This window comes from Oryctolagus cuniculus, chromosome 7, assembly GCF_051225735.1.
Source record: "Oryctolagus cuniculus isolate XC-2025 breed Fujian yellow rabbit chromosome 7, ASM5122573v1, whole genome shotgun sequence".
NCBI lineage: Eukaryota > Metazoa > Chordata > Mammalia > Lagomorpha > Leporidae > Oryctolagus > Oryctolagus cuniculus.
This window is the reverse complement of record NC_142873.1, coordinates 71,482,476-71,493,637: the sequence shown is the minus strand read 5'-3', so window position 1 is coordinate 71,493,637 and position 11,162 is coordinate 71,482,476. Positions and strand designations below refer to the sequence as shown.

At 43.8% G+C, this 11,162-nt stretch overlaps 1 pseudogene; it reads left to right on the top strand.

Moving 5' to 3' along the window:
• The first annotated feature begins 1,140 nt into the window (after positions 1 to 1,140).
• LOC138850359 (uncharacterized) lies at positions 1,141 to 2,387 on the top strand (annotated as a pseudogene).
• Positions 2,388 to 11,162: the final 8,775 nt, after the last annotated feature.

Here is an 11,162-nt window from a genome sequence, read left to right as displayed (position 1 = left end):
AGACAACAATACAACATATCAGAACATATGGGATACAGCAAAAGCAGTGTTAAGAAGAAAGTTTATGGCCGGCACTGCAGCTCAACAGGCTAATCCTCTGCCTGCGGTGCCGGCACACTGGGGCGCCAGATTCTGTCCCGGTTGCCCCTCTTCCAGGCCAGCTCTCTGCTGTGGCCAGGGAGTGCAGTGGAGGATGGCCCGAGTACTTGGGCCCTGCACCCCATGGGAGACCAGGAGAAGCACCTGGCTCCTGCCTTCGGATCAGCGCGGTGTGCCGGCCACAGCGCGCCGGCGGCAGCCATTGGAGGGTGAACCAACGGCAAAAGGAAGATCTTTCCCTCTGTCTTTCTCTCTCTCACTGTCCACTCAAGAAATTGGAAAGGCGGAAAGGCACCAAATAAGTGAGCTATCAATGCATCTCAAGGGCCAGGAAAACAACAACAAAACAAATCTAAATTTAGTAGGAGAAAAGAAATAATTAAAATTAGAGAAGAAATGAACAAAATTGAAACAAAAAATACAAAAATTAGTGAAACAAAGAGCTGTTTTTTGAAGAAATAAACAAAATTGACACAGCATTGGCCCAATTAACCAAAAAAAAGAAGACCCAAATCAATTAAGTCAGAGATGAAAAAGGAAATGTAACAACAGATACCAGAGAAATGAAAAGAATCATCAGGAATTTCTACAAAGAGCTGTACACCAACAAATCAGGAAACCTAGACGAAATGGATAGATCCTGGACTCATACAACCTACCAAAATTGAGCCATGAAGACACAGAAAACCTAAACAGAGCAATAGCCAAGATGGAGCTTGAATCAGTATTAAAGACCCTCCCAACAAAGAAAAGCCCAGGACTAGACTGCTTCACTGCTAAATTGTACCAGACATTTAAAGAACTAATTCCACTTCTCCAGCTATTCAAAACAATTGAAAGGAAGGGACTCCTCCCAAACGCCTTCTATGAAGCCTGCATTACCTTAATTCCTAAACCAGAAAACGGTACAAGGGGCATGGCAGTGGGTTGGAGCAAGGTAGGTGCAGCCCCGCCCTGGCCCAGATTGTGAGAACTGCAAGGGCAGCCCAAAGAGGAGTGTTGTAAAAGAAATCCAACTGTTGGGGCGACACTAGAGTCACAATGGAGGCTTCCCCAGCCAAGTTTGGCGAGGCCTTTGGGTTTGAGGACAGACTGGAGGCACAGCAAAAGCTGTTCCCAGGGGAGGATCTCAGGGACCCTTTTCCCCAGGAAAGAGGCTTGGAGCAAATGTCCGTCACCTACAAGGAGCTCCCTCTTGGAGAACTGGACGAGGAGCAGGATGATTACAGGGGGAGTTTCAGCCTGTGCCCGAGCCCCGTGCAGTCTCTGAGCCTCTCCCTGGGAGCCAGATCCCCAGATGAGGAGCTGTTGAGCCAGACCTTCCTCCAGAAATCTGACCTTAGCCTGTGTCAGACAATCCGTCCTGGGGAAGATGCCAGTCCAGGCAACTGCCAGGACACGGGCGAGGGGCATGTGGGCCCCAAGGCACCTCACAGAGCCCTGCAGCCAGCCAAACCCTACGCGGGCCGCGAGTGTGGCAAAACCTTCAGCCAAGAGCTCCCACCTTCTCCGACACCTGGTGATCCACACTGGGGAGAGACAGAAAGAGGGCCGTGAGTGCGGCAAGGCCTTCTGCCAGAGCTCCGCCCTCATACAGCACGGAAGACTCACACCCAAGGCCTTCAGCGGGAGCTCCAGCCTCCGCAAGCACGAGCGGATCCACACGGGGAGGAGGCGTTACCCCCGCAAGGAGTGTGGAAAGTCCTTCAGCCAGGGGCGGGCCTGAGCCAGCACCCTGAAGAAGCCTCACGAGTGCGAGCTGTGCCGGAAGGCCTCTGTCCCAGGTCCCATCTCATCCGGCACCGGCACCAGCGCATCCACACCGGGAAGAAGCCCTACGCCTGCGAGGAGTGCGGCAAGGCCTTCAGCCAGAGCGCCAACCTCATCGGGCACCGCAAGACGCACCCGGGAAGAAGCCCTATGAGTGCTACCAGGAGTACGGCAAGGCCTTCGGGCACAGCCTGGCGCTCATCCAGCACCAGCGCGTCCACACCAGCAAGAAGCCCTACGCGGGCGAGTGCTGCAAAGCCTTCCGCCACCGCTCAGCGCTCATCGAGCACTCCAAAATGCACACGCGGGAGAAGACCTACGTGTGCAGTCATTACGACAAGGCCTACAGGGGCAGCTCGCACCTGATCCGGCATCAGAAGGTCATGCTGCCGAGGCGCACCATAGGAAGATGCCTGGATCTGCCTCGCGGTGTCTCCAAGACCCTGCCTTACCTCCCTGATAACGGGGTCCCCTGGCCAGCTGGAAGGCCACGCGCTGGCAGGTCCTCTGGAGTTTAAGGGAGCTGCGGCTGCAAGGAGGCGAGCCCCAAGAGGGAGCGACTGTCCTCATCTCTGCATTCTCAAGTCCGCCTCCCGAGCCTGCGAGGTGTCCTTATGCCCTCTCTCTGCTTTTCCCCAGAATCTAGGGACGTGCATGTCGGGAAGAGAGAACAGGAACCCAGAAAGACGGCCAGGCAATGAACTCCCCCCCCACCCCCCACCTTATAGTCTGGAGCTTCCAAGAGCTTCAGAAACAGCTTCAAAAAGCGACAGGAAAGAGTGGAGTTCTCTGCCAGCTTGGGATATGGGCCGCCAAAACAGGCTAAGGGAGCAAAGGAGGGTCTGCGCCCTAGACCACAGCATGCTTTGTGCAGCAGCCTGGCCTGTGTCCCCCGCGGGGGGTCCTGTGGCCTTCCCCAACCCCCACCCCTAGTGTCGAGGGATATGGCTCCGCAGAGGGACTTGTGGCTCAGGCAGGGTTCAAGGGTCAGTTCCGTCCCTCCCACCCGTGTGACCTAGAGCACGACCTCCCCAAGCTCCGTTGGCCCATCTGTGAGTTTGGGGTGAGGGGACTCGGCCGGGTACCTCCAAGGGTTGGTGTGAGGCACCTGCTCAGAGTGGAGCCACGTGGCCTTGGCTGGCAGTGGAGGACAGAGACCTGGAGGGGCCCCTACCCCACAGTCTGGAGGCGCATCCCCACCTGGTTTCCACAGCAGCAGGGTTTGCAGAAGCCTCTCGCTGATCAAGGCTGCCCCTCACCACCTCCAGCTCGAGGCCTGCAGGTGCTGCTTGCTGCTGTGGCGTCCACACGCGGGCTTGAGCACGTCCCCCACAGCTCCCAGCGTCTGCGCGGAGCTTGGGGGCCATTCTACCCCAGTCGCCCCATTCCCAGGGCCCCAGGAGAGGGCTCAGGTACGGACAGCATCCGGCTGATGGACCAGGCTTTATACCCAGCTTCAGAATCTCTAGTGTTCGCTCCTCCATGCTATTTAGATCTAGCGGAGAAAGTGGCAACCTGAGCCGCGGTGAAGGCCAACGTTTACGGCTGGACTCACATAAACCCAGAGGTGCTGTCGCTGCTCACTTCAGCTGCCCTGTCTCATGTCGGACAGGTTTGTCCCACTTGCTCAGAGCCCCTCCCTCTCCATCCGTCTGCCGTAATGCAGCCAAATTGATTTTCAGAGCATCATTTTGCACACGACACCGCTCTCCTTAAAAGCGTTGGTGGGCGGCTTTCCCACAGCTCCACGCTGGTTTCAGCCGATCCCCGTTACACCTGCTTCTGAGCCAGTCACCTGCAGCTCAGGCCGTCCCCTGCTGGACACCCTCCACACCCACACCCAGCTTCTCAACCGGGTTTCCCCTGCCCTCCCGTTTTATATGCACTTTCTCTTCCTCCTGCTAGCTCCCTCTTCTTTTCACCTAACCGAAGGATTAAGACCTCACTCCCCACCCCCTTGGGAGCTTCCACAGCAAGATAAGACCAGTGAGCAGAACCTAGTTCCTTTGGTACAAATTCTTGGCGCTGTTGTGTGTTTTTGAAGAAGTCTTCTCCTTTAGAGTTTCAAAGAATGTCAGGTTCTAAGGGGTTGTCCCCATCAACATTTGGGTTATCTTTTCATTTGGTTGTTTTCTTTGTCTTACATTTTCCCTCTTCTCATGGAAGTGGCTTACTTAGGTGTTGAGTGCTTTAAGCCAACTCGTGATTTTGTTCAGCTAACTCAATTGTTCTGCCAAAGTCTCTTCTTCTCTCTTCTGAAAAAATAAAACTGGCTTACTAGTTTGCCATTCTGCTTAGATATAATCATATTTCTGATATTTCTGGTACATTGTGATTTTGTTTCTTAGAGTTATGACTTTGCACTACATAAGTTTTGACATGTGATATTTTTGTTATGCTAATAAGAATTTCCTTTGAGTTCAAGGGTTACTATTTTCTTTAAATATTTCTGCTGAGGTCATCATTGCTGCTTATTTCTCATAGACCTGTGGCATCAACATGTCTTATGTATCCATAAGAACTTCTTTGAGGTTGGATATATTATCAGTTTTTATAAAGCATTTGTGTACTCTCAAAGAAAAAGAAAATAATACATCACAGAAGGAGAACTATAGATTAATTTCCCTGAATAACATAGATAGATGTAAAAATCCTAAACAAAATACTAGCCAATCGAATCCACAACACATCAGAAAGATCATTCATCCAGACCAAGCAGGATTTATCCCTGAGATGCAGGAATGTTTCAACATTTGCAAATCAATAAATATATCACATTAATAAACTGAAGAACAAACCCATATGATTACCTCAATAGATGCAGAGAAAGCACTTGATGAAATACAACATCCTTTCATGAAGAAAGCCTTAAGCAAATTGAGTATAGAAGGAACATTCCTAGGGGTCAGTGCTGTGGTATAGCAAGTGCCAGCAACTATATGGGCACTGGTTTGAGATTGGGCTCCTCTACTTTGAATCTAGCTCTCTGCTATGGCCTGGGAAAGCAGTAGAAGATGGAACAAGGGCTTCGGTCCTGTACCTGTGTGAGACCTGAAGAAGCCCCTTGCTTCTGACTTTGGATTGGCACAGCTGTGGTCTTTGCAGCCACTGGGGAGTGAACTAGTAGATGGATGATCTCTTTCTCCTTCTCTCTGCCTTTGCTTCTGCCTCTTTCAAAATTATAAATAAATCTTAAAAAAAGGAACATTCTTCAACACAATCAAGGCAATTTATGACAAACTCATGGCCAATATCTTAATGAATAGAGAAGAATTGGAAGCATTCCCACTATGATCCAGAACCAGACATGGATGCCCACTATCACCATTGCTATTCAATATAGCCCTGGATTTTTTTTAGCCAGAACCATTAGGCAAGGAAAAAAAAAAAAGGAATACAAATTGGGAAGGAGGAAGTCAAACTATCAGTGTTTGTAGATGGCATGATTCTATATATAGGATATCCAAAAGACTCCACTGAGATACTATTGGAGTTCATAAAATAATTTGGTAAAGTGGCAGGATATAAAATTAACACACAAAAAAACAATAGCTTTTGTATACACAGATAAGGCCATTGTTGAGAAAGAACTTCTAAGAACAATCCCACTCACAATGGCTTCAAAATTTAAATACCCTGGAATACATTTAACCAAGGATGCGAATATCTCTACTATAAAAACTAAAAAACGTTAAAGAAAGAAATAGAAAAAGACACAAAAAATGGAAAAAATCTTCCATGTTCATTCATTGGAAGAGTCAATATCATCAAAAATGTCCACCCTATCAAATACAAAATTCAGATTCAATGCAATTCCAATCAAAATACCAAGGACATTCTTCTCAGATATAGAAAAATGATGCTGAAATTCATATGGATACATAGGAGACCCAGACTAGCCAAAGCAAACTTAAATAACAAAAACAAAGCCAGACACAGGCAGAGTTCCTGGAAAAGACCCCAAAGGCACAGGCAATAAAAGCCAAAATTAACAAATGGGATTACATCAAATTGAGAAGCTTCTGTACTGCAAAAGAAACAGGAAAGTGAAGAGGCAACCAACAAATTGGGAGAAATTATTTGCAAACCATGCAAATAATCAGAATAAAGGATTAATAACCAGAATATATAAAGTGATCAAAAAACTCAACAACAACAAAACAAACAACCTAGTCGAGAAATGGGCAAAACACTTAAACAGACATTTCCCAAAAGAGGAAATCCAAATGGCCAACAGACACATGAAAAATGATCAGGATCACCAGCCATCAGGAAATGCAAATCAAAACCACAATGAGGTTTCACCTCAACCCATTTAGAATAGGTCTTATACAGAAATCAACCAGCAATAAATACTTGCAAGGATGTGGAGGGAAAGATAGCCTAATCCACTATTGCGGGGAATGTAAACTGGTACAGCCATTGTGGAAGACAGTATGGAGACATCTCAGAAATCTGAAAATAGATCTACCATATGATCCAGCAATTCCGCTCCTGGGAATTTACCCAAACAAAATGAAATCAAATGAAAGAGTTATCTGTACCCCCATATTCATTTCAGCTCAATTCACAATAGCTATGATGTGGAATCAACCCAGATGTCCATGAACTGATGACTAGATAAAGAAATTACGGTATTTATACACCATGGAATATTACTCAGTGGTTTAAAAAAAATGAAATCCTGTCATTTGCAGTAAAATGGAATTCACCAGCTGGAGTCAGTGTCTTCCTAGGACTGCACGACTTCAGAAATCTGCATCTTTTCTCTGCTGTCTCCCAAAAATCTCATTCTGTGATTGCAGAACTTTATGAGTCAGCCAAAGACTCAAAGTGAATTTTTATGTTGGTTTTTTGGGATTCTTTCTCTACAGCTCTCTCCTAGCTAATATTTACCTTCTCAAATTCCAGTCACCACAGTAACTTTGAACATCAGCAACTGTTTCCTCTGACTGCAAGACTGCTGATTTCTGCTTGGGTTCTATTCTCCCACGCAATGATTTAGAAAGAGCACCTTGGAGAGAAATAAAAGATGAAGGCAGAATGTGGCTGCTGTGTGTCACTTGTCACAGGGATCTCAGTTGACTGCTCATTTCCTGTAAACAATTATTTAATTGTTCTTCATTTGGCACATATGTATTTTGGTGAGAGAAAATTTGATACAACCTAGTTAATCATGGCCAAAATTTAAAGTCAGGCATAAAAGTCCTAAATTACAGAATTAAGTCCTCATGATGTATTTCTTTTACCTTCCATAACTCTTTCTGTTCTCTCTTTCTACACCTTACTAACTGTAATAAAATAAAGGCATATTCCTAACGGGTAATTTCCACAAATACTTATAATCCTCCCATAGGAAAAAAAATCAACATGCTATCATTCTAGAGAAGAAAACTTATAATAACAGCAGGAATTCTAATCAATGAATTCATTGTTCAGATGCCTTACTTTCTGTGAGGCTCTATGAAAGAAATATGAAATCATAATTGTCTAATTACTTAAATACAATCTTATAGAAAGAACCATGTAAAGTTTCTAAAGACAAACAGTACAAAGCACAAAGCAGAGTTCTCATATTAAGGTACAGTTGCGGGGCTAACAGAATTCACAGCTTCCCAGATTTCAAAGCACATGAAGAGGCGCATTTTGTCCAAACACAGCCAAATATACTTAATTCTTGTTTCAGGAAAACAATTCTGATTTCCTGTCTTTCATATTTACAGAGGAACTGGGACTAGAGAGGAAACATCCCAACTGAGTAGAAAGAATAGTTGTCTTTGCAACTGAAGTGACAGTCTTTCTGTTCTCAGATGCCAGCTATACAATAAGCTTGCATATTCAAGTGTTTTGAACTAAAGACTTGGAAGATCTCTTGGGTGAGCCAGCTAGTCTACTTGATAAAGAAAAACCAGATTGTCTACTCACAGGCTAATTAAGTAATGGCTTATGGTTTATTATTTCAAGGTTATGAAGGCTTTTTCTAGCAGGGTTTTTGTCTCTAGTTAACACACAAATACAGATTAGTCAGCTACACTTCCAAATGATGCCTCTATTGACTCTTTATGGTAACTTATTTTGACAGTTGAAATTGGAATAGTAGGAAGGAGAAGGCAAATCAGAAGAACAAAGGAATACAAGACAAAAGTTTTGAGTCCTGAAGAGAGAGTTTAAGATCTTATAGTTTTGGTCCCTACTGACAAATCTAATTAAGAGCATGTAAGTAAATTAGTACAAGTGGTATCATATAACTTGCTTAACAAAGTGGTTTCCAATCATGGACTGCATGGAAGAATCACCTATGAGGGTTTTCAAACTCCAGGTTCCTAAGTACTCACCAAACCAACTACATCACAGACTGGAGATAGGGCTTAGGCAGCCATCGTTTTTAAATCTCCATAGGTGATTCCAACAAGAAGTGAAGCTGAAGAATTTCTCACTTATTCTCTTGTACTCAGCTCTCTTCCATAAAAATAGGGCAGATGATGGTTTAAGAAGGCAGTGGAAGATGACGGAAGTACCTGGACCCCTGCCACCATATGGGAAACCCAAATGGCATTCCAGGTCCCTGGCTTCAGCCTGGCCCTTGCCTGACCATTGTAGCCATTTGAGCAGGAAACCAGTGGGTGGAAGACCTCTCTGTGTCCCTCCTTCTCTGTCACTCTTTCAACTAAATAAATAAAGCTTAAAAATAAGCCAAGTGAGCCCTGAGCATCCTTGCAACCCAAGTTCTTCAATTATTAGTGCTTGAGAAGATTGCCTTTCAGTACTCACAGAACAATGAGGAAAACCACGTACGTTCTTTATCATCCCGCTTTAGGACTTTGGTGAACATACCTATGCTTCAAAGTTTGCATTGTGTCATTAGCATTTGCCAACTCTGTGCACCTACTCATTCATCACAGAAAAGGGCAAAAAAGCTATTAGCTGTCCAAAGAAAAATCACAAGTCTAACGTGAAATATATTGAAAAAGAACATTTTAGAAATGCGATGAGTCTATTTTGTAAATATGAGACACACCTGCTTATTGACACTTTCTATTGTGGAAGCTGTGTAAATGTTTCCATAATTACAGACCTATATTCTGTATATGTTAAGCAATACTGTGTGTATGACTCATTTGCAACAAACTGTGGAGTCTCTTGCTTGAGCCCTCACAGTGCTTTGCTCTCCTCCTTTCTCCCCCGGAACAGATGTCTAATGAGAAAAACTGAGATTGGCCTCATGAGCTTTCACAGGGATGCTCTGGGAAACAGAAAACCCAGAGTCAGGCCCATCTGTGAGACATACACACCTGCTGTGAGCCATTCAGTCCATGTCAGGCATTTTTTCCCACTGTTCTTCCTACCTCACAGATGTGTTAAAGAACTCTACAATGTGTAAGGCACCCTCGGTACTGTGAAAGCAGGAAACTAAACACATTTAGGACATTCACCTGGCCAAAGGTAGCATCTCAGAAATGTCAAGCCACCAACTTAAGTCATGTTTTCTAACCTAATTTAAATGTCCTCTTCAAGACATCCTCAGCCATAAAAATAAACAAATAAATAACTTCAATGTGGTGTGCTTCTGTTAGCCTTAAACATAGCTGCATGTTCAGGCCTTCTAACCCTTGTGCATGCCTTTGATCCACTAGCAGGATTTTCTGCCTTTATTTTTCTTCCCTGTGTCCCCTGCTCCTTGTGTCTTCGATCCTGCAATGAAAATACAGCCCATCATTCAAGTTCCACTTTATTTAACAGCAGATACTATTTTTACCACAGGAACTAAACTGAATGCTTTTCATGCATTATTTTATCTAATTCATGCAACACAGCTACAAAGAGGATTTTATCAAGCAGTTTAGTGGAAAACAATCAAAACTTAGAGTGGAAAAATAACTTTCAATACCATAAAGCCAGAACTCAAACCCAGGCATGTCTTTATCCAAAATCAATGCAATTATTCCTTATACGGCACTGTCACTCTTCCCAATTCTCCCTGAAGACTTTCTGCATGACTCCACCATGATTTCTCCCACATATGCGTCCTGTTCCACTGGAATGCGTGTTCTGTATATTTCAAATTGTCTTGATTACTGCTTGTTGTATACCACTATTTAATTTTATATAAATATATTTTGTTTCTTTCCCTAGGTGTATTATAACCCCATTAAATTCAAAGAAATATTCAAAGTGCCTAAAGCAACAATCTTACATTCAAGAAGGATACACATAAACTGATCTTACCTTTGAGTCATGGGTATATGATTTTGTCACCCTCTGATCACCTGGCACCTTATGAACCATAGTCTAACCCAGCCAATGAACATTTCTCATTTGCCAGGAGTCTAAATGCAAGGGTTAAATACCAGGCCTGAGGTGAAGCAATCCTTTAAAGATTCAACCAGAAATGGACACACCAGCTCTGGAGACAAATAAGTGGTATTAGAACTTCACAAAGCATTTCTCATTGTGAAACAATAGAATGTTTGCCAAACACTAATATTAGATAGTGTTCTAGATATGTACGAATCATATTACTTCCAATTCAGCTGTTAATATTTACTGGTATCTTTTTTGTACAGAATATTTTTAAGTATGTCACAGCATTAAAGTAGAATATTTGACATAAGCATAGCATTTTACATTTTAAGAATAAAGAACACTATGTATGTAAGCAATTGGTCCAATTAAGAAAAATATTTAGAAAATTCAGAAAGAAAAATACCACCCTAACTAGACAAAGAAAAAACTGAAAAAAAAAAAAAAACTTGCAGAGTTTGAATTAGAGAATCCCTTAAAGGAGAAATGGAAATTATATAAATGAGTACTTATTGATGAAATGAAATAAATAGGCTCCGAAGAGACAAAAAATGAATGGCAACCAGAAGATACTGACTCCCCAGAGACTTCCCATACCAAATCACAGTACAGGTTTCTTCAAATACAAAAGAATCCATGCTGAGTCTTTCTGGTGAACCTGACGTTACTCCGATGCTCATTTTTCTCATCCCAGAACTCTCGGCTAAGAATGTTCAAGCTCTGACTTGAAATCAAAACTAGAGAGGCAGGCACTTCAGTGTGTAGTGCTTTTGTTCACTCACCCACTGCAGGCCCTGAATACTTCCCCAGGAAAGCAGCCTGTTTGGGGCTCTAGGAGTACGAGGTTACCACATGACATAGGAAGCAAGGAATGTAAGGTTTACCTCATCTTGTCCACTGTCTCAGTGTGTGAGAGCAGAAAGAATATTCTTCCCATATTTATGAGTTTGCTTCCCTTTATGTAGAATGAGATAATGCCCACTTACTTTCCT